The sequence below is a fragment of the Kogia breviceps genome, chromosome 1 (genome assembly GCF_026419965.1).
Source record: "Kogia breviceps isolate mKogBre1 chromosome 1, mKogBre1 haplotype 1, whole genome shotgun sequence".
Classification (NCBI taxonomy): Eukaryota; Metazoa; Chordata; class Mammalia; order Artiodactyla; family Physeteridae; genus Kogia; species Kogia breviceps.
This window is the reverse complement of record NC_081310.1, coordinates 180,318,167-180,343,882: the sequence shown is the minus strand read 5'-3', so window position 1 is coordinate 180,343,882 and position 25,716 is coordinate 180,318,167. Positions and strand designations below refer to the sequence as shown.

General features: G+C 39.6%; 1 protein-coding gene across 11 annotated transcripts in view; it reads left to right on the top strand.

Moving 5' to 3' along the window:
* Positions 1 to 25,716, top strand: part of PHACTR4 (phosphatase and actin regulator 4) — a 120,826-nt gene that overhangs the window by 6,715 nt on the left and 88,395 nt on the right. Inside the window, exon 1 of one of the 11 annotated variants that reach the window (XM_067013691.1) lies at positions 22,084 to 22,156. The exons of the other annotated variants lie outside the window; for them this stretch is intronic. The gene's annotated coding sequence lies outside the window, so the exon portion shown is untranslated. Of the gene's footprint in view, positions 1 to 22,083; positions 22,157 to 25,716 lie in introns of those variants that run through there. 11 annotated transcript variants of the gene reach the window in all.

Below are 25,716 nucleotides of genomic sequence, written 5' to 3'. Positions count from 1 at the left end.
GGTTTTCAGTTTAACTTCTCTATTGTGTTTAAAGCACTAGGTGTTTGTTTTGACAATCTGAAAGTTCTGACATAGTTACTCAATATAATGTATTTACTACCTTTGGAGTCTGAAAACCTGTGTTCTAGTTCTAGCTCCATCACTTCTTAGCTGTGACTATCCAAGTCAGCTGACCTCCTTGAACTTTAAGTTTCCTCATTTATAAAACAGTTAGTAACTATTTCTTCAAAAGTGTCAGATGGGATAATGTATATGAGAAGTCTTTGTAAACTGTATAGTGTTTAGTAAATATGAGAAAAGATATGATTTTACCTGGCAAAGAAAAAGGGATTAGTACTGTGATCAGTGCTGTACAAGGGAGCGAGAGCTGGTTTAAAGTACATCCTTCACTTCCAGGGTACTGAGTGGGAAGGGAAACCTCTCAGGGTGTGTACTATCAGTGCACTGAATTTAGAAATTTGTTTGTAGTATATGATGTTGCTGGGTGTTTTTTCAGGTATACATTAAAATCAAATCTTATCTTGAATCAAATCTGTGACTTTAAAAAAATACCTCCATTGTTAAAGATTCTCTGCATTTATTCTCTCAAATATGAACTTGTTAACCAAATTTCCAGGAGTATTTTTAAAATAGTTGTTGACTGTATTTTATTTAAGGGTAGATAACAATTTTATGATTATCTCACAGAACTTAAGTACATTGCTTCATTTGTTTGTTTCCTTTGTGGATGGCTAATTCTGATGGAACTCAACAAAATCTCTTACAGAGAACTGTCTTAGCCCGCCTTGACCCTGCAGATATCTAGCAGATAACCAATGTACTTGATTCTATCTACCCAGCTACCTGTTCTCTTCTTTGCACTTAGGTTGGAAATACAGTGTCAAAAACTGGCTTAAAAGGTTAATGATTCATCCTTACCTTGAGTGATCCCAGAGCACTTTGTCCATGTCTCTGCAGCGCACTTTTCCCTCTGTAGCTTATTGACCTCTTTATTCTCCCCACTAAACAGTGCCTGTTTATGAAAATAAACTGAACTAAGGGAAATTCCCTGGCGGTCCAGTGGTCAGGACTTGGTGCTTTCACTGCAGTAGGCCCAGGTTCGATCCCTGGTCCAGGAACTAAGATCTGGGAAGCCACACAGTGCAGCCAAATTTTAAAAAAAAGAAAATTAAAGAACAACTGAACTAAGGATTCCTATGTTGTTGGCTTCAATTTATTTAACCATTGTGAATAATACTGCCACATAGGTCTCTGTACATGTAACTTTTTTTTTAATGAAATTACTGCCATATTCAATATCCTGTGATAAGCCATAATGGAAAAGGATATGAAAAAGAATGTATATATATGTATAACTGAGTCACTTTTCTGTACAGCAGTAATTAACACAACATTGTAATTCAACTATATGTCAATAAAAAATAAATTTAAAGAAATGAAATGACTGGATCAGCAGGTATGAACATTTACATAGTGCTTGATTTTTTAAATATTTTATTTATTTTTTTCATTTCATTATATTTATTTTTAAATTTTTTTTGGCCACGCCACACAGCTTGCGGCACAGCTTGTGGGAGTTCCCCTACCAGAGATTGAACCTGGGCTACAGTAGTGAAAGCCCAGAATCCTAACCACTAGGCCAGCAGGGAATGCCTTTATTTTACTTCTTAAAAAAAATTTTTTTTATTAAAATAGAGTTGACTTAAAATATCGCATGTCAGATGTACAGCATATATATCCTTTTTCAGATTCTTTTCCCTTATAGGTTATTACATAATATTGAATATAGTTCCCGGTGCTGTGCAGTAGGTCCTTGTTGACTTTTTTTTTTTTTTAATTTAGTTATTTAGTTATTTTTGGCTGCGTTGGGTCTTCATTGCTGCACACAGGCTTTCTCTAGTTTGCGGCAAGCGGGGGCTACTCTTCCTTGTGGTGTGTGGGCTTCTCATTGCAGTGGCTTCTCTTGTTGCAATGCACAGGCTCTAGGCACACGGGCTTCAGTAGCTGTGGCACTTGGGCTCAGCAGTTGTGCCTCACGGGCTCTAGAGTGCAGACTCAGTAGTTGTGGCGCACGAGCTTAGTTGCTCCTTGACATGTGGGATCTTCCCGGACCACGGCTCAAACCCATATCCCCTGCATTGGCAAGCAGATTCTCAACCAGTGTGCCACCAGGGGAGTCCATGAGATATTCATTTTTATTTTTGTTTTGTTTTGTACAGAAATCTAAATATTTAATGCCATAGCTCTTCACTGGTTCCTTTGTAATTTCTTCCATCATTAGAAAATTGTTTTTCCATAGGTGGAGCAAATATTAATTTCTCAACTTCTGTTTCTGCCATTCTTTTTTTTGAAAAATTAATTTTGAGGTGTGGGAAAAAATGTTTGTTTTTTTTAAAATTTTTAAATTTTATTTTATTTATTTTTTTATACAGCAGGTTCTTATTAGTCATCCATTTTATACACATCAGTGTATACATGTCAATCCCAATCTCCCAATTCATCACACCAGCACCACCACCACCCTGCCGCTTTCCCCACTTGGTGTCCATATGTTTGTTCTCTGCATCTGTGTCTCAATTTCTGCCCTGCAAACCGGTTCATCTGTACCATGTTTCTAGATTCCACATATATGCATTAATATACGATATTTGTTTTTCTCTTTCTGACTTACTTCACTCTGCATGACAGTCTCTAGATCCATCCATGTCTCAACAAATGACCCAATATCGTTCCTTTTTATGGCTGAGTAATATTCCATTGTATATAATGTACTACATCTTCTTTATCTATTTGTCTGTCAATGGGCATTTAGGTTGCTTCCATGACCTGCTTAATGTAAACAGTGCTGCAATGAACACTGGGGTGCATGAGTCTTTTTGAATTATGGTTTTCTCAGGGTCTATACCCAGTAATGGGATTTCTGGGTCATATGGTAGTTCTATTTTTAGTTTTTTAAGGAACCTCCATACTGTTCTCCATAGTGGCTATATCAATTTACATCCCCACCACCAGTGCAAGAGGGTTCCCTTTTCTCCACACCCTCTCCAGCATTTATTGTTTGTAGATTTTTTGATGATGGCCATTCTGACCACTGTGAAGTTAATTTTTTTCTCAATGCTATCCAGTTATTTCTTTTTTTAAAAAAATTTATTTATTTATTTGGTTGCTCTGGGCCTTAGTTTCAGCATGCAGGATCTAGTTCCCTGACCAGGGATCGAACCTGGGCCCCCTGCCTTGGGAGCACAGAGTCTTAACCACTGGACCACCAGGGCAGTCCCATATCCAGTTATTTCTAGTAGCATTGTTTCGTGAGGACATTTTAAGCTTTGGAAGACACTAAATTAAAGTGTTCTTATTAAACTTGCACTACTAATATCCACCTAGGTCATTAGAAATTAAAAATCTTTATAAGTGATCAAAGATATTAAAAAAATGTATCAAGTATTTTTCTAACATTCGTGTTGATAATGTATTTTATTCTTATTTACCTCGGAATGGGTTTCATAGAAAATGGTAGTTCTTTGGGTGGCTTGATTGTCTATTAATCAAGGTTAAAAAGTAGAGCCCTGAAATACTCTTTCCCCTCCTCCTGTGGGTGACAGGTAGAGAGGGGGAGAGTTCCTGAGGAGGGTAGCCTTACCTGTCTTCCCCTCCCTCATGGATAAACCCCTTTTAAAAATACTGCCAGTAGAAACTAACACACCATTGTAAAGCAGTTATACTCCAATAAAGATGTTAAAAGAAAAAAATACTGCCAGTAGATACCAAAGAATAACTGGATAGAACCAGTCAGAAGGTATGAAGAGTACTTTCCACTTCCTTTTACTTGCACACATTCAGCTTTGCCTCCCATCCCTTCCTCTGAATTTAAATTTGAGGGAGAGCATTAGGATTCAGGATACGGGTACATTTTTGCTGTAAGTATTTAAAAAAGACAATTTTTTAAAAACAAATTTATTTATTTGGCTGCGTTGGGTCTCAGTTGCAGCACATGGGATCTTTATTGCAGCATGCAGGATCTTTCATTGTGGCGCGTGGGCTTCAGAGCATGCGGGCTCAGTAGTTGCGGCATGTGGGCTCCAGAGCACACAGGCTTAGTTGCCCTGTGGCCTGTGGGATCTTATTTCCCGGACCAGGGATTGAACCCGCGTCCCCTACATCAGAAGGCAGATTCTTAATCACTGGACCACCAGGGAAGTCCCACGATGTTTTTTACCTATTGGTGATACCATTAAGATTGGCTATTTTACAAACAGTCTTTTACATATTCTATGTGCTTACATAAAATCCCAGAGAAAATTGGCTTCTGGGATCTTTGTATAATTGGGAGAGGGGCTTTGTCCTTCCACTGTAGCCACAGACCACTAAGACCGTTCTGTTAAACGAATATGCATTTGCATATTATGGCATAAGATAAGTAAGAAGTCTGCTTCTCTGCAACTGTATTAATGATTGCAAACTTTTTCAAACTGTAAAATTTACCATTTTATCCTTTCTTAAGTGTATAATTCAGTGGTATTAAGTACATTCACAGTGTTGTGCAGCCATCACCAATATCCATTTCCAAAATTTTTTCAGCATTCCAAACTCTGTACCCATTAAATAACTCTCCATTGTCCTCCCCCCTCAACCCCTGGTAACCTCTGTTCTGCTTTTTGTCTTCTATGAATTTGCCTATTCTAGGTGCCACATATAAGTTGAATCATAATATTTGACCTTTTGTGTCTGTGTTTATTTCTTTATATTTTTAAAACGGTCTCCTCTTTGTTCTTACATTTGTTTTATTTTGTAGAAAATCAGAAGCTTCTCTCTAGCCTCTTAACTCTCTGGAGAAGAGCAAGCATTTAACTATCTTCAGGGTGCTTATGTTAAGAATTATTAATAAAAGGTTTAGAGGATTTGGTAACTAAAATATTTTAGTATGTGCTAGTGCTTTTGGAGGGCAGAACAGAAAGGAAAATATTAAGGAGCAGTTGTTGAGCAACTTCTTCTTTTTAATTCAAAGAGATTAAAAGGGTTAACCTAGGGCTTCCCTGGTGGCGCAGTGGTTGAGAATCCGCCTGCCGATGCGGGGGACGTGGGTTCGTGCCCCAGTCCGGGAAGATCCCACATGCCGCGGAGCGGCTGGGCCCGTGAGCCGTGGCCGCTGAGCCTGCGCGTCCGGAGCCTGTGCTCCGCGACGGGAGAGGCCACAACAGTGAGAGGCCCGCGTACCGCAAAAAAAAAAAAAAAAAAAAAAAGGGTTAACCTACTGGGACTTCCCTGGTGGTCCAGTGGGTAGGACTCCATACTCCCAATGCAGGGGGCCTGGGGTTCGATCCCTGGTCAGGGAACTAGATCCCTCATGCATGCTGCAACTAAGGAGTCCGCATGCCGCAATGAAGATCCTGAATGCTGCAACTAAGACCCAGCGCAGCCAAAATAAATTTTTTTTAAAAAGGGTTAACCTATTAAACATCAATTATGCCACATTAAATTCCTATAAATAGTGATCCTAAATATTATTTCATGAAGAAATATTCATACTTGATATCGTATGATCCAGGCATACATGAAACTTTTTTAAAAAATTTTTTGAAGTATAGTTGATTTACAATACTGTGTTAATTTCTTCTGTACAGCAAAGTGACTCAGTCATACTCATATATATTCTTTTTCATATTCTTTTCCTTATGGTTTATCATAAGATATTGAATATAGTTTCCTATACAGTAGGACCTTGATATAATCCATCCTGTATATAATAGTTTGCATTTGCTAATCCCAAACTTCCAATCTTTCCCTCCCCCACTCCCTCTCCCCCTTGGCAACCACAAGTCTGTTCTCTGTGTCTGTTATTGCTTTGTAGATATGTTCATTTGTGTTGTATTTTAGATTCTACATATAAGTGATATCATATGGTATTTGTCTTTCTCCTTCTGACTTACTTTGTTTAGTATGATAATCTCTAGGTCCATCCATGTTGCTGCAAATGGCATTATTTCATTCTTTCTAATTGTTGAGTAATATTTCATTGTATATATGTACCACATCTTCTTTATCCATTCATCTGTCAGTGGACATTTAGGTTGTTTCCATGTGTTGGCTGTTCTAAATAGTGCTGCTATGAACATAGGAGGTGCATGTATCTTATTAAAATATTTTTAAAAATTCATTTGTCAGTCTTTCCATTGACCATTTTTACTTGATTTCTAACACTGTATAGATATATTTAACCAAACTTCATCTATTAAGGGAAACTTTTCTTGCCTAAAACACAACTTTAGTCTCAAGTATTCCAGGAGAAGAAATAAGATGATTAATTCTGATTCTGCAAATCTTAAAAAAAAATTTTTTTTTTTTTGGTCATGCTGTTCAGGATCTTAGTTCTCTGACCGGGGATCAGACCCATGCTCCCTGCAATGGAAGTGTGGAGTGCTAACCACTGGACCGCCAGGGAATTCCCTAAAAATAATTTTTGATTGTAAAGGAAATATACAGTAAAAATTCAGATAGTATATAAGTACATAAAATAAAAAGCAAAAGTCCTTATCACCCTATTCTCTCTCTCTTATTCCCACTCCTGTCCCCTCCAAACTTCTACTGAGAACCCTTTTGGTGAGTAGCCTTATAATCCTACCTTTCGTTATGCAACTTGTTTCTTTTTTTCATTCAACAATATGTTGAGTATATCCTTTAATGTCAGGACATAGTAGATCTTTGAATGTCTTCATGGTATTCCTTGTATGAAGGTTTCACTCTTTAGCCATTTTCCTGTTGACAGACATTTCAGGTATCTTGAGTTTTTGCCATTATAAATAATACTGCCACAATATCTTTTTGAGTCTAGTATATCTGTACTTTAGAAGTGGAATTGCTGGGTCAAAGGTTTACAGACTTGATTGGTACTGCCAAAGTGTCCTCCAAAAAGACACATCAAATTACCTGTTGATTTATGAGATTACTTTTCTATGCATTAGTATTTTTTTTCTTGAATTTTATTTTATTTATTTTTTTATACAGCAGGTTCTTATTAGTCATCCATTTTATACATACTAGTGTATACATGTCAATCCCAATCTCCCAGTTCATCCCACCACCACCCCCACCCCCTGCCGCTTTTGTTTCTTAAATACCACCAATACTGGATATTTTATTCTTTTTTTTCCAGCTTTATTGAGATATGATTGACAAATAAATAGTGTATGTATTTAGGGTATACAGTGTGATATTTTGATGTACATATATTTTGTGAAATGGTTACCACATCAAGCTAATTAACATATCCATCACCTCACACAGTTACCAGCATGCACACATGTGTGCTGAAAACATTTAGATCTACTCTCAGCAAATTTCAAGTATACAATACATTATTATTAACTGTAGTCATCATGCTGTACTTTAGGTCTCCAGAATTTACTTATCTTATACCCTTTGATCAATATCTTTCCTTTTCTCCTTCCTCTCCCCCTCAAACTGAATAGTTTAAATCTTCAAATTTTTAGTCATTCTGATAGGCAAGAAAAATAAAAATAAAACTCACTTTACATTGGCATTTTCCTTATTAGTAATCAGGTTGAACATATTTTCATCTTTATTAACCATTTGTATTTCTTCAGTGAATTCCCTCTCATCATTCCCATTTATTTGTTCATGTGTCTTCATCACATACTATTTTATTTATTTATTTATTTTTGCAGTACGTGGGCCTCTCACAGTTGGGGCCTCTCCCGTTGCGGAGCACAGGCTCCGGACGCGCAGGCTCAGCGGCCGTGGCTCACAGGCCCAGGCGCTCTGCGGCATGTGGGATCCTCCCGGACCCGGGGCACGAACCCGTGACCCCTGCATCGGCAGGCGGACTCTCAACCACTGTGCCACCAGGGAAGCCCCCCCCCCACATAACTATTTTAAAAGTCATGTTGACAACAAATATGAATTTCATTATTTTACATTTTCAGTTTGGGGATAAAATTATTTTTGGAGATTTTATAAATAGTATTTTCATCATAGTTAATGTTCACTGCCAAAATTGTTTTCTAAGAAGATTTGATATATCACTGAATACTGTAGCTTTAAAAAATATGTTTTGTTCTGGGGGATTTTCTTAAAATGTGGTATACATGATGCCAGTGCTACATTTTTCTGGGTGTAGATTTTGTCATGGCTAGTGATGATGAATTGCCCTTGCTGAGATCTGCCCTTTATAACTCACTAATGATATTTCCTGAGAGTACTTTTGGTTATCAGTAAGCCACACCTCTGTTTCAAAGCTGATTCATACTGCTTAGTGTGAATGGACTTAGACAGAAGGACTGTTTAACTAGGAGGAGGAGGTTACAGTTTTTGTTTTCTTTTCTTTTTAAAAAAATTTATTTATTTGTTTATTTTTGCTGCATTGGGTCTTCATTGCTGCATTCGGGCTTTCTCTAGTTGCAGTGAGCAGGGGCTCCTCTCCATTGCAGTGCGTGGGCTTCTTGTTACAGAGTGTGGGCTCTAGGGTGCGCGGGCTTCAGTAGTTGTGGCACTCAGGCTCAGTAGTTGTGGCTCTTAGGCTCTAGAGCGCAGGCTCAGTAGTTGTGGCCCACGGACTTAGTTGCTCCACGGCATGTGGGATCTTCCCGGACCAGGGCTCGAACCCGTGTCCCCTGCATCAGGAGGCGGATTCTTAACCACTGCGCCACCAGGGAAGTCCCTACAGTTTTTCTTAAAAAGGGAAATTACCCCCATTTTTGTCTTTACCTTTAAGTAATATGTTAGATGTTCATTATTTGTGCTTAAAATTAAGTAATCTTTTTGCAAATGTAACTTTTATTGAGCAGACCTTTTAAAAGACATTTGTAGGGCGTCCCTGGTGGCGCAGTGGTTGAGAATCCGCCTACCGATGCAGGGGACATGGGCTCGTGCCCCGGTCCGGGAAGATCCCACATGCCACGGAGCGGCTAGGCCCGTGAGCCGTGGCCGCTGAGCCTGCGCGTCCGGAGCCTGTGCCCCGCAACGGGAGAGGCCACAACAGTGAGAGGCCCGCGTACCGCAAAAAAAAAAAAAAAGACATTTGTAAAACTGTTTTACTGAGAGCATGATTGTAAATCTTTATTTTAAAATTTTCAATATTTTTTATTTCTGCTAAAATCCCATTTACATTTTTAACTTATCTGTAAATCTCTTTATAATGTTTCATTTTTCTGGTAAGGCAAAAACAAATGAAGTTCTTTGTGAATCAGCTCTCTGTAGCTGCCAAATTTCTATGTAGTATTAACAAAAATAGTTCAGAAATGGCAAAAAAAGTTATTTTAAGAAACTAGAAGTTTTCCAGTTTCCAATCAAAGGGGTAGATTCTGTGGTGACAGATAATAATGGTACATGTAGATTACAGTGTTAATTCCTTACATTAAGGTAATAGCAACTGTCTGAGCAATTGTAGATCCTCTGGAAGAGCAGTTAATACACTGTTTCTTAATTTTGTTTATTTCTGTAATGGTGTGCTTTCTGGTCAAGTCCAAGGAATAAATGGAAATGATACTTTAAATTGTCCCTTCTCTGCCAATGTAAATTGGTTTCATCTTGATAATATTTGTAGATATTATGTATTCTGGTCAAGATTAGACTCATGACAGCTAAAATCTGCTTTGAGTTTTGATTTGGAACTAAAATCAAGGAGTGGGGTGAGCTTTAGCATTATGTGGAAGTCCAGCCCTATTTCTCATGTGGTTAAAAAGGAAAGGGGGGAACCCTTTTCTTTGCTACCTGTATTTACATTATTGCATGTATATTATATTAATACCTATTTGTTAACATGACCATCTCTTTTTCTTTACTGGTGTTGCTTTTTAAGTTTAAAGACCATAAACTTACTTTTCTTTGTACACTGTTTGGCATGGTACTTGGTATCTATCAATAATTGGTTCTTAATAGCCACTTGCTTAGCTGAACAGTTATTAAGAACTTACTGTATGCAGGCACAGCTCATTTTTTACTGTTTTATTTTTTTTTAACAAATACTATTTCATGATAGTCTCACAACTCTTTGAGGTCAGGTATTATTAATCCCACTTGAAGCCAGAAGGACAAAGAGATTAAATTCTGCAGTATTATCTTTTGTGACCAAAATGACTAATCAGTTTTGTGTGAGTGAATGATATTTGAAACTAATTTATGCTGATTTGTTCAACGGAAAATCATCTGAGTTCTCTTAACCTTCTACCCAGTAAATGTTTGTTCTTTAGTTTTTGCCTGAGTAATTATATTCACTTGTTGTGCTTCCTCAGACGGAAGAAGGTTATTTTGCAGAGCACGGGTCTAGCATTATGGAAGTGCCATAAAAAGGAATAGAAAAGGCAGAAGGATAATCTTTTCATTCTTGATGGTTCACATATTGGTAGACTCATTTATATCTGTATTTACAACTTGTGGCTATCTTGGACACTCAAAGTGAAACAAAGAATGAAGCCTATTACTAGGGAGATTGAGATAAAGAACCATTTTTACTTTTAATATCAGAAGTTATTAGTCTACAGTGCATGCTTATGTTTCTCTCACTAGATTGACCTAGCCATGGTTATTAAAGTTGAGGAATCTGTACATATGAACGGTTTTGCTAAAGGTGGGAAGGGGATAGTTGTATTTCACGATTTTCATACACTAATGTTAATACCATCGAGACTATGGCTACCATTAGCAACAGCAGCATTAAACATCTATTAGGTAAACTGTAGACCAAAGCTTTTAGTTTTGCAGATATAAAATAAAGCTAAAATTACTTTTCTTATAATTTGCCCTAGATTTTATGGACATTGTCACAGATATTACTTAAATGTAAACCAGATTGACAAATGTTTCATATACCTCTAAAATTTTATTTTAAAAATCTGCTTGATATTAAAAAAAAAGATGGTTTTGGCTAGGAAGTAGAAACATTATAGTCGATTGTCCTTTGTAAATCCACTTTTATTTATGTTGTGTGACCCAGCACATCCTTGTATTGATGAATGGCTGATGTTTAGTTTAAAGCATTGTTCATGCAAAACAAGATTTTTAGCATTTGATGAAGTAATTTAACTGATTTGTTGTTTGGCTAATTTCATTTGTAATCAGTGCTTTCATGGAATAAAAAAAATCCACCAATATATTTCTTACCATTTTCTGAATTTGCAGAACCAGAAGGGGACTCTGGAGGGATTTGTTAGAAGAATTTGGAGATGGTGGTGGGGTGTGGAATAGTATTGGGAAGAGGATGAAGAGCATACAAGGATTCGTGAAAAGAGGGGTGGTGTCTTGGGATTTGACTGCCTTTCCTTCCTTCTTGTCTTGCCATTTTTTATGGCGGGAGCAACTTTCCAGTTTTTGCAAATTGAAATGAACCCATTCACATATCAGGGGTTTGCCATATTTTCTAGAAACGTCCTGCTGTTAATATCCATTTGTTTGTAATCTCCTAGTTGAATTTTTATATGATCTTAAAACCACTTGGCAGGATTCCCTGGTAGAGCAGTGGTTAAGAATCTGCCTGCCAATGCAAGGGACACTGGTTTGAGCCCTGGTCCGGGAAGATCCCACATGCCATGGAGCAACTAAGCCCGCGTGCCTAGAGCCTCTGCTCCGCAACAGAGAAGTCGCCACAATGAGAAGCCCGTGCACCGCAACGAAGAATAGCCCCTGCTTGATGTGACTAGAGAAAGCCTGTGCGCAGCAACGAAGACCCAATGTAGCCAAAAATAAATAAATAAATAAATTTATTTTTTAAAAAAAAAACCACTTGGCAGTTTAGCTGGTGAAGAATCTTCTAAGACATATTAGACTAGTGGCTGTGCTTTTTTTGTTGCTTTAAATAATTCTAATTATCTTACAATTTTAGATAGAGGAAACCTGTATTGATCAGGGCTTTTAACATACGAATCTCTTGCACGAGGGAATTCCTCAGCTGTTTGGTCTAGCAGAGTGTAAACCTCTTACAGATCTTAAATCAGTTAACATTCCTTGATTTAGGATCAGGCAACATCCTATATAGTTTAAATGCAAACTCAGAAGTCAGGCTGCCTGGATTAAAAATTCCTGGCTTCACTATTTATTAGGTAGTTGACCTTGGATAAGCTACTTAACCTTCCACATACCCTAAGTTCATCTTAAAATGGGGATGGTAATATCTACCTTATGGTTATGTTGAAGATTAAGGTCATGTAGCAGGCAAGTAGCCTATTCAAGGCCTGAGAGGTACCAGTTCAAGTACCTTTGACTTTTTTTTTTTTTTTAGTTGACATGTTTTCTTTACTTGTTTTTGTCAGTTTGACTTTGAAATGCTTTTTCCTGGTTTCCTCGTAGTTAGACAAACTATACTACTTTACTTCATTTCCTTTATTATTTTTTATTTTAAAAAAAATTTATGTATGTATTTATTTTGGCTGTGCTGGGTCTTAGTTGCAGCACGTGGGATCTTTAGTTGTGGCATGTGAGCTCTTAGTTGCGGCATGCATGTGGCACCTAGTTCCCTGACCAGGGATCAAACCCTGGGCCCCTGCATTGGGAATGTGGAGTCTTACCCGCTGGACCAACAGGGAAGTCCCGGAAAAAGGGTTTATAATGGTCCCTGAGACTACATAATTTCCTCTAGCAGGATATATACATTTTGAGAGATTGTTTGCTGTTCCGGTCAAGCCAGGACTGGAAGCAAGAAGACAGTGAAACAGTATTTTACAAATACTAAAAGAAAACACCTGTCAATTTAGAGTTGTATGCCCACTAAAATCATATTTCAGAAATAAGTCTAGGGACTTCCCTGGTGGTCCAGTGGTTAAGACTCCACGCTCCCAATGCAGGGGGCCCAGGTTTGATCCCTGGTCAAGGAACTAGATCCCACACGCTGCAACTAAAGGAGCCCGCATGCCACAACGAAGATCCTGCATGCAGCAACGAAGATCCCATGTGTCGAAACTAAGACCCGGCACGGCCAAATAGGTAAATAAAATAAATAAATATTTTTAAAAAATAAGTCTAAAAGAAGGAAAATTTCAAACAAAGAAACAGAGAAAATATATTGCCACAGAACCTCACCAAAGGAACTTCTAGAGGATGTACTTCAGGTAGAAGGAAGAATGCTTCTTGGAAACAAGGTCAGAGATGCAAAGAGGAATGATGAGCAAAGGATATGATGTCTGCTGGGGAAAATCTTAAAAAGAATTGACTTAATAAAACAATAATAACATTATTTGTGGATGTAAAAATGGAAAGTACTCACATATAAGTAGGGAAGGGGTTTGAAGTATAAGCATTCCAAGAGTTCTTGTTTAATTAAGAAGGAGAGTAAAGATATTAACTTTAGACTTCAGGTAAAGTATTCATTTTTGCCTTTCAGGGGTGACAATTAAAAAGTAGAAATAGAGGGCTTCCCTGGTGGTGCAGTGGTTGAGAATCCGCCTGCCGATGCAGGGGACTCGGGTTTGTGCCCCGGTCCGGGAAGATCCCACATGCCACAGAGCGGCTGGGCCCGTGAGCCATGGCCGCTGAGCCTGTACGTCCAGAGCCTGTGCTCCGCAACGGGAGAGGCCACAACAGTGAGAGGCCCGTAACGCAAAAAAAAAAAAAAAAAAGAGAGAGAGGAAAAAAAAAAAGTAGAAATAGAAAGAATTAAATAGAAATTAGTAGAAAAATGAATGAGAAAAAAATCCAACAGAAGGCAAAAGAAAAAACTGGCAAGTGGTAGAAATAAAAAATGGAAAATAAAATGATAGAAAGGGATACAAATATCTCTTATTCACAATAAAAATAAATTAGATCAGGTTTCCCCCAAAACTCTCTGTTTAAAAGACAAAGATGGTCCAATTAGAGAAGTAATAAAGAAGTCCTAAATAAATGGGAGACACATATGATATTCATGGATTGAACGTCAGTATTATAAAGATAACAGTTCTCCCCAGTTTGTATTTTAGGTTGAATGTAATTCTAATAAAAGTTCCAAGAAGTCTTTTTCATGGAACTTGACACATTGATGGAGCAGCCAAGATACTTCTGAAGACAAGGTGGGGAAATTTGCCCTACCTGTAAACCGTAATCATCAGACAAGGTGGTTTTGGTCCTGGGATCAAGAAATAGACCTGTAGAATAGAGTAGAGCACTGGGAAAGAGACCTTTGAGTATAGGGAAACTTGGATATGTGACAAAGGTGGTATTACAGGGCTTCCCTGGTGGTGCAGTGGTCAAGAATCTCCCTGTCATGCAAGGGACATGGCTTCGAGCCCTGGTCCGGGAAGATCCTATGTGCTGCGGAGCAACTAAGCCCGTGTGCCACAACTACTGAGCCTGCGTGCCTAGAGCCCGTGCTCCACAACAAGAGAAGCCCTCATAATGAGAAGCCCGCGCACCGCAATGGAGTAGCCCCGCTCTCTTCAACTAGAGAAAGCCCACGCGCAGCAACGAAGACCCAAAGCAGCCAAAAGTAAATAAATAATATAAATACATGAAAAAAGAAAAAAAAAAGTGGCATTACAGATCAGTGGAGAAAGGATAAATTATTCAGTAATTAACTGAGATCATTTGTTAGCCGTAAGAAAAAAATGGATCCCTATCTAATACCATACATAAAAATCAATTCCAGTTGCATTAATGACCTAAATGGGAAAGGTAAAATTTTAAAATATTTAGAAGAAAAAAAAATTGGGGGGGTAGGGGGTGGGCCATGCCGCACATCTTGCAGGATCTTAGTTCCCCGACTAGGGATTGAACCTGGGCCCCTGGCAGTGAAAGCGCCGAGTCCTTAACCACTGGACCACCAGAGAATTCCCCAGAAGAAAATGTCTTATCTCAGTTTTTATAAAATTTTTAAAACAGAAAAAGCCTAGACTTTAAAGGAAAAGATTGGAATTTTGACTAAACAACTTCTATTTATTAAACTGAGTATTGATTTAATTTTTATCTTTAAACTGTACACATACATTTTATATACACTTATTTATTTTATTAAATTTCTGAAATCTAAATAAAAAAGAATACTAAAACAAGTTAACTTGTGTACCAAGCACTCAGATTAAGAACAAAAACATTACCAGTAGAATTAAAGTCCCATATTCCCCTTGATTGCATTTCCTTTCTCCTGCCTAGATTAAATCACACCCCTAAAATTGATGTTTATCATTCTAGTGTATGTCTTCATGCTTTTTTACACTTATTTATGTATCCCTAAACATTCCATTATTTTGCCTATTTTAAACTTTTTATCATTGATCTCACGCTGCTGAATTCTGCTGCTTTATTTACCCAACATCATATTGGTGCGTTCATCCATGTTGATAGGCATGTCTGTAGTTCATTTTTAATGTTATATAATAAATATTTAGTCATTATAGCCATTATTCATATTAGGAGTTTTAAATGCAGAGTATTTCAGATGAGAGAAATTACAGCTCCTCCTCAGCTTGATAAAGAATATCTGTGGCTTCAGATAGATTTAATACAGAGACATCTGGAGAGGACACCATCGTAAGAGCAAAGGAGTATGTGAGACTCTGATATTAGAATCAGAAGTTAAAAGGTCAGGAGTTACTGAAACAGATCTCTTGTTTGGCTTAGACAGATGTGGTTACATAGTTCCCTTTGCCTCAGAGGATTTATGATGTTAAAAGTAATAGGATCTGCACCATTCCCTCAGGATGCTCTGCAGCCTTTTTGTCTGCACAAAATAGTGACACTTGTGCTTTAAGTTTTTAAAAAAATGTCTTTATCATGTCTTGGAACTGATAAGGCTAATACAGTAATAAATATGATGCTATTTTTCCTTTAGTCCCAAGCAACTGGAAAACTTAAGTTGCCATTTTATTGAAATGATGATACAAAATAGCTAATGCATGTGCCACCTCTTTCTGTAAGTGCTCTACATGTATTGCCCAAGTTCTTGTTATTTTTAATATTGAACATATAGAACATGAGATTTTTTTTTTAATTAAAAAAAAATTTTTTTTATTTATTTATTTTTGGCTTTGTTGGGTCTCCATTGCTGCACGCGGGCTTTCTCTAGTGGCGAGCAGGGGCTTCTCTTCATTGTGGTGCGTGGGCTTCTCGTTGTGGTGGCTTCTCTTGTTTCCGAGCCCAGGCTCTAGACGCACAGGCTTCAGTAGCTGTGGCTCGCGGGCTCTAGAGTGCGGGCTCAGTAGTTGCGGTGCAAGAGCTTAGTTGCTCCACGGCATGTGGGATCTTCCAGGACAAGGGCTCGAACCCGTATCCCCTGCATTGGCAGGCAGATTCTTTTTTTTTCTTTTTTTTTTTAACATCTTTATTGGAGTATAATTGCTTTACAATGGTGTGTTAGTTTCTGCTTTATAACAAAGTGAATCAGTTATACATATACATATATCTTCCATGTCTCTTTACTCTTGCGTCTCCCTCCCTCCTACCCTCCCTATCCTACCCCTCTAGGTGGTCACAAAGCACCGAGCTGATCTCCCTGTGCTATGCGGCTGCTTCCCACTAGCTACCACTAGCTATCTGTTTTACATTTGGTAGTGTATATATGTCCATGTCACTCTCTCACTTTGTCCCAGCTTACCCTTTCCCCTCCGCATGTCCTCAAGTCCATTCTCTAGTAGGTCTGCGTCTTTATTCCCATCTTGCCCCTAGGTTCTTCATGACCTTTTTTTCTTTTTTTTTTTTTTTAGATTCCATATATATGTGTTAGCATACTGTATTTGTTTTTCTCTTTCTGACGTATTTCACTCTGTATGACAGACTCTAGGTCCATCCACCTCACTACAGATAACTCAATTTCATTTCTTTTTATGGCTGAGAAATATTCCATTGTATATATATATGCTACATCTTTATTCATTCATCTGTCGATGGACACTTAGGTTGCTTCCATGTCCTGGCTATTGTAAATAGAGCTGCAGTGAACATTGTGTTACATGACTCTTTTTGAATTATGGTTTTTTCAGGGTATATGCCCAGTAGTGGGATTGCTGGGTCGTATGGTAGTTCTATTTGTAGTTTTTTAAGGAACCTCCATACTGTTCTCCATAGTGGCTGTATCAATTTACATTCCCACCACCAATGCAAGAGGGTTCCCTTTTCTCCACACCCTCTCCAGCATTTATTGTTTGTAGATTTTTTGATGATGGCCATTGTGACCAGTGTGAGATGATATCTCATTGTAGTTTTGATTTGCATTTCTCTAATTATTAATGATGTTGAGCATTCTTTCATGTGTTTGTTGACAATCTGTATATCTTCTTTGGAGAAATGTCTATTTAGGTCTTCTGCCCACTTTTGGATTGGGTTGTTTGTTTTTTTAATATTGAGCTGCATGAGCTGCTTGTAAATTTTGGAGATTAAACGTTTATCAGTTGCTTCATTCGCACATATTTTCTCCCGGGGCTTCCCTGGTGGCACAGTGGTTGGGAGTCCGCCTGCCGATGCAGGGGACGCAGATTCGTGCCCCGGTCCGGGAGGATCCCACATGCCGCGGAGCAGCTGGGCCCGTGGGCCATGGCAGCTGAGCCTGCGCTCTGCAGCGGGAGAGGCCACAGCAGTGAGAGGCCTGTGTAACGCAAAAAAACCCAAAAAACAAAACAAAAAAGCAAATATTTTCTCCCATTCTGAGGGTTGTCTTTTCGTCTTGTTTATGGTTTCCTTTGCTGTGTAAAAGCTTTGAAGTCTCATTAGGTCCCATTTGTTTTTTTTTTTGTTTTTATTTCCATTTCTCTAGGAGGTGGGTCAAAAAGGATCTTGCGGGCTTCCCTGGTGGCGCAGTGGTTGAGAATCCGCCTGCCGATGCAGGAGACACGGGTTCGTGCCCTGGTCCGGGAAGATCCCACATGCCGCGGAGCAACTAAGCCCGTGAGCCATGGCCGCTGAGCCTGTGCGTCCGGAGCCTGTGCTCCGCAACGGGAGAGGCCACAACAGTGAGAGGCCCGCATAACGAAAAAAAAAAAAAAAAAAAAAAAAAAAAAAAGGATCTTGCTGTCGTTTATGTTATAGAGTGTTCTGCCTATGTTTTCCTCTAATAAGAGTTTGATAGTGTCTGGCCTTACATGTAGGTCTTTAATCCATTTTGAGTTTATTTTTGTGTATTGTGTTAGGGAGTGTTCTAATTTCATTCTTTTCCATGTAGCTGTCCAGTTTTCCCAGCACCACTTATTGAAGAGGCTGTCTTTTCTCCACTGTATATTCTTGCCTCCTTTATCAAAGATAAGGTGACCATGTGTGCGTGGGTTTATCTCTGGGCTTTCTATCCTGTTCCATTGATCTATATTTCTGTTTTTGTGCCAGTACCATACTGTCTTGATTACTGTAGCTTTGTAGTATAGTCCGAAGTCAGGGAGCCTGATTCCTCCAGCTCCGTTTTTCTTTCTCAAGATTGCTTTGGCTATTTGGGGTCTTTTGTGTTTCCATACAAATCGTGAGATTTTTTGTTCTAGTTCTGTGAAAAATTGGCAGGTGGATTCTTAACCACTGTGCCACCAGGGAAGTCCAGAACATGAGGTTTTATCTGTTTTGTTTTTTCTTCCAGTTTTATTGGGATATAATTGGCATATAGCACTGTATTAAGTGTTGGGCGTACCATATAATGATTTGACTTAAATACATCATGAAATGATTACCTCAATAAGTTTAGTGAACATCCATCATCTCATGTGGATACAGAAGTAAAGAAAAAGAAAAAAAATCTTTTTCCTTGTGATGAGAACTCTTAGGATTTACTCTTAACAACTTTCATATATAACATAGAGCCGTGTGAACAATATTTGTCACGTTTTATGTCACATCCCTAGTACTTATTTATCTTACAACTAGAAGTTTGGTACCTTTTGACTGCCTGCAACCAGACCCACCCCCACCCCCTACCCCAGCCTCTGGTAACCACAAATCTGATCTCTTTTTCTGTGAGTTTGTTTGTTTATTTTTTGAAGTATAATTGACCTACAACACTATGGTTCTGTTACACAACATAGTGATTTGATATTTCTATACATTTCAAAACTATCACCACAATAAGTCTAGTTATTGTCTGTCACCATACGAAGATATTACATAATTATATTGACTATATTCCCCAGTGGTACATTTCATACCTATAACTCATTTGTTTTATAGCTAGAAATTTTTACCTCTTAATCTTCCTCACCTATTTCTCTCCTCCCCACACCTCCCTCCCTTCTGGCAACCACCTGTTTGTTCTCTGTATCTATGACTCTGTCTGTTTTGTTCTGTTTGTTCGTTTATTTTGCTTTTTAGATTCCTCATATAAGTGAACTCATATAGTATTTATCTTTTTCACTTCTCATTAAAGTCTCTTGTCCCAACCACGTTGTCACAAATGGCAAGTTTTCATTATTTTTTATAGGTGATTAATATTCCAGTGTGTGAGAGTGTGTGTGTGTGTGTGTGTGTGTGTGTCTGTGTGTGTGTACCACATCTTCTTTATCCATTCATCTATTGATGGGCACTTAGGTTGCTTCCATATGTTGGCTGTTGTAAATAATGCTGCAACGAACATAGGGGTGTATATATCTTTTCTAATTCGTGTTTTTGTTTTCTTTGGATAAATACCCAGGAGTAGGAATTGCTGGATCACATGGTAGCTCTGTTTTTAATTTTTTGAGGAATCTCCATACTGTTTTCCATGTCTGCACCAACTTACATTCCCACCAATAGTGCATGAGGGTTCCCTTTTCTCCATATCCTTGCTAACACTTGTTATTTGTTGTCTTTTTGTTAATAGCCATTCTGACAGGTATGAAGTGCTATCTCATTGTGATTTTGATTTGCATTTCCCTGATGATTAGTGATGTTGAACATCTTTTCATGTACTTGTTGGCCATCTATATGTCTTTGGAGAAATATCTATTGAGATCCTCTGCCCATTTTTTAATCAAGTTGTTTTTTTTGATGTTGAGTTGTATGAGTTCTTTGTATATTTTGGATATTAATCTCTTACAGAATATTTTGTTTGCAAATATCTTCTCTCATTCAGTAGGCAGCATTTTCGTTTTGTTGACAGTTTCCTTTGATGTGCAAAAGCTTTTTAGTTTGATAAAAAACATATTACTGGGCTTCCCTGGTGGCACAGTGGTTGAGAGTCCGCCTGCCAATGCAGGGGACACGGGTTCGTGCCCCAGTCCGAGAAGATCCCAAATGCCGCGGAGCGGCTGGGCCCGTGAGCCATGGCTGCTGAGCCTGCGCGTCTGGAGCCTGTGCTCCGCAACGGGAGAGGCCACAACAGTGAGAGGCCTGTGTATCGCAACAAACAAACAAACAAAAGAAACATTTTACTAAGACCGATGTTAAGGAGTGTACTGCCTGTGTTTTCTTCTAGAATTTTTATGGTTTCGAGTCTTACATTTAAGTCTTTACTCTGTTTTGAATTTATTTTTGTGCATGGTGTGAGAAAGTAGTCCAGTTTGATTCTTTTGCATATAGCTGTCCAGATTTCCCAGCACCATTATTGAAGAGGCTGTCTTTTCCCTATTGTGTATTCTTGCCTCCTTTGGTGTAGATTAATTGCCCAATAAGTATGGGTTCATTTCTGGGCTCTCTGTTTTGTTCCATTGATATATGTGTCTGTTTTTCTGCCAGCGCCATACTGCTTTGATTAGCTTTGTATTATAGTTTGAAATCAGGGAATGTGATACCTCCAGCTTTGTTCTTCTTTCTCAAGACAATTTTGGCTATTCGTGGTCTTTTGTTTCCATACAAATTTTAGAATTATTTGTTCCAGTTCTGTGAAAAATGCCATGGGTATTTTGGTAGGGATGCACTGAATCTGTAGATTGCCTTGAGTAGTATGGTCATTTTAACAGTATTAATTCTTCCAATCCATGAGCATGGTGTATCTTTCCATCTGTTTGTGTAGTCTTCAGTTTTTCATCAGGATCTTATAGTATTTCTTTTTTTTTTTTTTTTTTTTTTTTGTGGTATGCGGGGCTCTCCCTGTTGTGGCCTGTCCCGTTGCGGAGCACAGGCTCCGGACGCACAGGCTCAGTGGCCATGGCCTCACGGGCCCAGCCGCTCTGTGGCATGTGGGATCTTCCCGGACCGGGGCACGAACCCATGTCCCCTGCTTCGGCAGGCGGATTCTCAACCACTGCACCACCAGGGAAGCCCCAGGATCTTACAGTATTTCAAGTATAGTTCTTTTACCTCCTTAGTTAGATTTATTCCTAAAATTTATTCTTTTTGATGCTATTATAAATGGGATTGTTTTCTTAATTTCTCTTTCTGATATTTCATTGTTAGTGTAAAGAAGTGGAACAGATTTCTGTATATTTTGTATTCTGCAACTTTACTGAATTTGCTGGTGAGTTCTGGTAGTTTTTTGTTGGTGTCTTTAGGATTTTCTATGTATAACATCATGTCATCTGCAAACAGGGACAGTTTTACTTCTTCCTTTCCAGTTTGGATTCCTTTTCTTTCTATTTCTTGTCTGATTGCTGTGGCTAGGACTTCCAATCTATGTTGAATAAAAGTGGTGAGAGTGGGCATCCTTGTCTTGTTCCTGATCTTAGAGGAAATGCTTTCAGCTTTTCACTGTTAAGTATGATGTTAGCTGTGGGCTTGTCAAAACTGGCCTTTATTATGTTGAGGTATGTTCCTTCTACATCCACTTTGTGGAGAGTTTTTATCATAAGCAGATGTTGAATTTTGTCAAAAACGTTTTCTGCATCTGTTGAGACAATCGTGATTTTTATTCTTCAATTTGTTAATGTGATGCATCACATTGATTGATTTGCAGACATTGAACCATCCTGCATTCTGGGATAAATTCCCCTTGATCATGGTGTATGATCCTTTTTTTTTTTTTTTTCAGTACATGGGCCTCTCACCGTTGTGGCCTCTCCCGTCGCGGAGCACAGGCTCCGGACGCGCAGGCTCAGCCGCCATGGCTCACGGGCCCAGCCGCTCCGCGGCATGTGGGATCCTCCCGGACCGGGGCACGAACCCGCGTCCCCTGCATCGGCAGGCGGACTCTCAACCACTGCACCACCAGGGAATCCCTATGATCCTTTTAATGTATTGTTGAATTTGGTTTGCTAATATTTTTGAGGATTTTTGCATCTATGTTCATCAGTGATATTGGCCTGTAATTTTCTTTTTTGTGATATCTTTGTCTGGTTTTGGTATCAGGACGTTGCTGGCCTCATAGAATGAATTCGGAAGCATTTCTTCCTCAGCAATTGTTTGGAATAGTTTGAGAAGGGTAGGTATTAACTCTTCTCTAAACGTTTGGTAGAGTTTACCTGTGAAGCCTTCTGATCCTGGACTTTTGTTTGTTGGGAATTTTTAAAAATCACTGACTCAGTTTCATTACTAGTAACTGGTCTGTTTATATTTTCTATTTCTTTCTGATAATCTGTCTTGTGAGATTGTACGTTTCTAGGAATTTGTCCATTTCTTCTATGTTGTCCATTTATGGTACATGATTGTTTGTGATAATATTTTATTGCGCCAGTTATAGAAGGCAGGTGAGGAACAGGAATCAGGAATCAAAGAGTTTGGTTTTTAAAGTATAACATGTTTGAGAGACTTACTAGATTTCTAAGTAAAAGTATTGTGTAGACTGAATATACCAGTCTGAAGTTAAAGAGAGAGATTCAATCTAGAAATATGAATTTGGGAGTCATCAGTATATATATAGTATTTAAAGCTATAGAGGTGGATAAGATGACTAGTCAGGGTTCATATTTGGGGTGTTACTACATCTCTAGGAGGATTTAGAAATTTAGGGGGATGGTTTTGGGTGTCATAATAACTGAGGAGGCAATGGGCACTTAATGTGCTGGGGTAAAGGATACTAAGTGAGGATTGCTAAATGTCCTGCAATGTATGGGACATTACTCAATAAAGAATTGTCTCAGCCAAAATGCCAGTGATGTTCTAGGGAAGGAGAGAGTGAAGATAGTAAAGAGATGAGATTCAGGGGCCAAATCTGGAGCTCTGCAATGTTTAGAGGTCAGGAAGAAGAGGAGGTTCCTGCAATAGACTACCTCAGTTGAAGTAGGAAGAAAGCAAGGGCTCTAAGAGGTGCATAGACCCCAGTTTAGGGAACACTTTAAGAATTAATTATTGGAGCTGTGGTACCTAGGTTAGAGAGGAATAAGTCCAGAGGCAGTGAGACTATTTTGGATTCTATTGTGTCTTCAGGCAGTGGAGATGAAGAGATAGATATGAAATATGTTTTGGAAATATGTCACGTGATGTGGAGGATGAGATTTCTGGTTTGGGCAACTAGGTGGGTGGTGGTAAGGTAGGAAATTGTACGAAGGGGAAGGAGTAAGGATGAGTGGAAGGTAGATAATGAATTGTTTTGTGCATGTTGAATGGAGGTTTGTGGATATCTAAGTGGAAATGTTTAGTGAGTTGGGTGTGTGTGTGTGTGTATATATATATTTGGAGCTCATTCATTCAAAATATATTTGTTATTGAGCACTTACTATTTTCCAGGTACTATTCTAGGTGTTATAGAGATATAGCAGTGAACAAAAATAGGCAAAATACTTGTCCTGAAAAAGCTTGTATTTTAGTGAGAGGAGATGATAAACACAATTTTAAAAGTAAATTTATACAATATGTAGAAGATAAGTGCTCTTTGAAATATAAAGCTGGGAAAAGAGATAAAGCAGGGTAGAATGGGGTGATGCTGGTGATTGCAATTTAAAGTAGGATGGGGCTTCCCTGGTGGCGCAGTGGTTGAGAATCCGCCTGCCAATGCAGGGGACACGGGTATGTGCCCCGGTCCGGGAAGATCCCACATGCCGCTGAGCGGCTGGGCCCGTGAGCCATGGCCGCTGAGCCTGCGCGTCCGGAGCCTGTGCTCCGCAATGGGAGAGGCCACAACAGTGAGAGGCCCGCGTACTATAGAAAAAATAATAATAATAAAAAAATAAAGTAGGATGATTGGCTTCCCTGGTGGCGCAGTGGTTGAGAGTCTGCCTGCCGATGTAGGGGACACGGGTTCATGCCCTGGTCCGGGAAGATCCCACATGCCACGGAGCGGCTGGGCCCGTGAGCCATGGCCACTGAGCCTGCACGTCCGGAGCCTGTGCTCCGCAACAGGAGAGGCCACAACAGTGAGAGAGGCCCGCGTACCAGAAAAAAATAAAATAAAATAAAATAAAGTAGGATGATAGGGATTTCCCTGGTGGTCCAGTGGTTAAGAATCTGCCTTCCAATGCAGGGGACGCGGGTTCAATCCCTGGTCAGGGAACTAAGATCCCACATGCCGTGGGGCAACTAAGCCCATGTGCCCCAACTACTGAGGCCGCGTGCCCCAACTAGAGAACCTGCGCACTGCAACTACTGAGCCGCGTGCTCTGGAGCCCACACACCACAACTAGAGAGAAGCCCACGCACCACAACGAAAGATCCCGCATGCTGCAAGAAAGATCCTGCATGCCGCAACTAAGACCTGAAGCAGCCAAATAAATAAATATTTTTTTTAAAAAGTAGGATATTAAAGGAAGGCTTCACTAAGAAGGCAACACTTGAGCAAAGAACTAAAGGAATTGAGGAATGAATATCTGGGGAATGAGCATTACAGAGTGAATAGCAAGTGTAAAGGCCTTGAGCGTGCCTGGCAGATTCAAGGAACAGCAAGGAGGCTCACCTGCCTGAAGTTTTAGTGAGGGAGGGAGAGCATAGTTGAGCATGATGGGGGTATGTGAGCATGGTCATCTATTGAAAGTACTTTGGGACTTCCCTGGTGGTCCAGTGGTTAAGAATCCACCTTCCAATGCAGGGGACGTGGGTTCGATCCCTTGTCGGGGAACTAAGATCCTGCATGCCGCAGGGCAACTAAACCTGCATGCCGCAACTAGAGAGAAGCTGTGCACCGCAACTACTGAGCCCGCATGCTCTAGAGCGTGCGCACTACAACTACTGAGCCTGCGTGCCACAACTAAAGAGAAGCCTGCAACGAAGAGCCTGCATACTGCAACGAAGACCCAGTGTGGTCAAAAAATAAAAAATAAATTTAAAAATTAAAAAAAAAAGGAAGTACTTTGGCTTTTACCATGAGCTTTTGAGAGGGATCTGGACTGAGCATATGTATACGTTTGGGCATCTTCTGCACATAGACGGTTATAGAAGCCATGGGAATATTTCTGTCTTGCACGGGCATTCATTTAGATGGCAACACAAAGTAGTCTCATTTTCTGCAAAGACTACACAGGATTCTTCAATAAGATACCCTTCTGTTTGTGATTCTCTGAGGACAGGGGTGCATTTGTTTGTTTTATTTTATCTTTGCCGGGTCTTAGTTGCGGCATGCGGACTCCTTAGTTACGGCATGCATGCAGGATCTAGTTCCCCAACCAGGGATCGAACCTGGGCCCCCTGCGTTGGGATCGTGGAGCCTTACCCACTGGGCCACCAGGAAAGTCCCAGGTGTGTTTTTTGTTTGTTTGTTTTTTATTTATGTTCTTGGCTGTGTTGGGTCATAGTTGCAGCATGTGGGATATCTTTGGTTGCGGCATGTGGGCTTCTCTCTAGTTGTGGTGCATGTGTTTCTCTCTAGTTGTGGTGTATGGGTTTTCTCTCTCTAGTTGTGGCATGCAGGCTCCATGGCGTGTGGGCTCTGTAGCTGTGGCCTGCAGGCTCCAAAGCGCATGGGCTCTGTAGTTTGCGGCAAGTGGACTCTCGTTGAGGTGCGCGAGCTCAGTGGTTGTGGCACACGCGGGCTTAGTTGCCCTGCGGCATGTGGAATGTTAGTTCCCCCACCAGGGAACGAACCAGTGTTCCCTGCATTGGAAGGCAGATTCT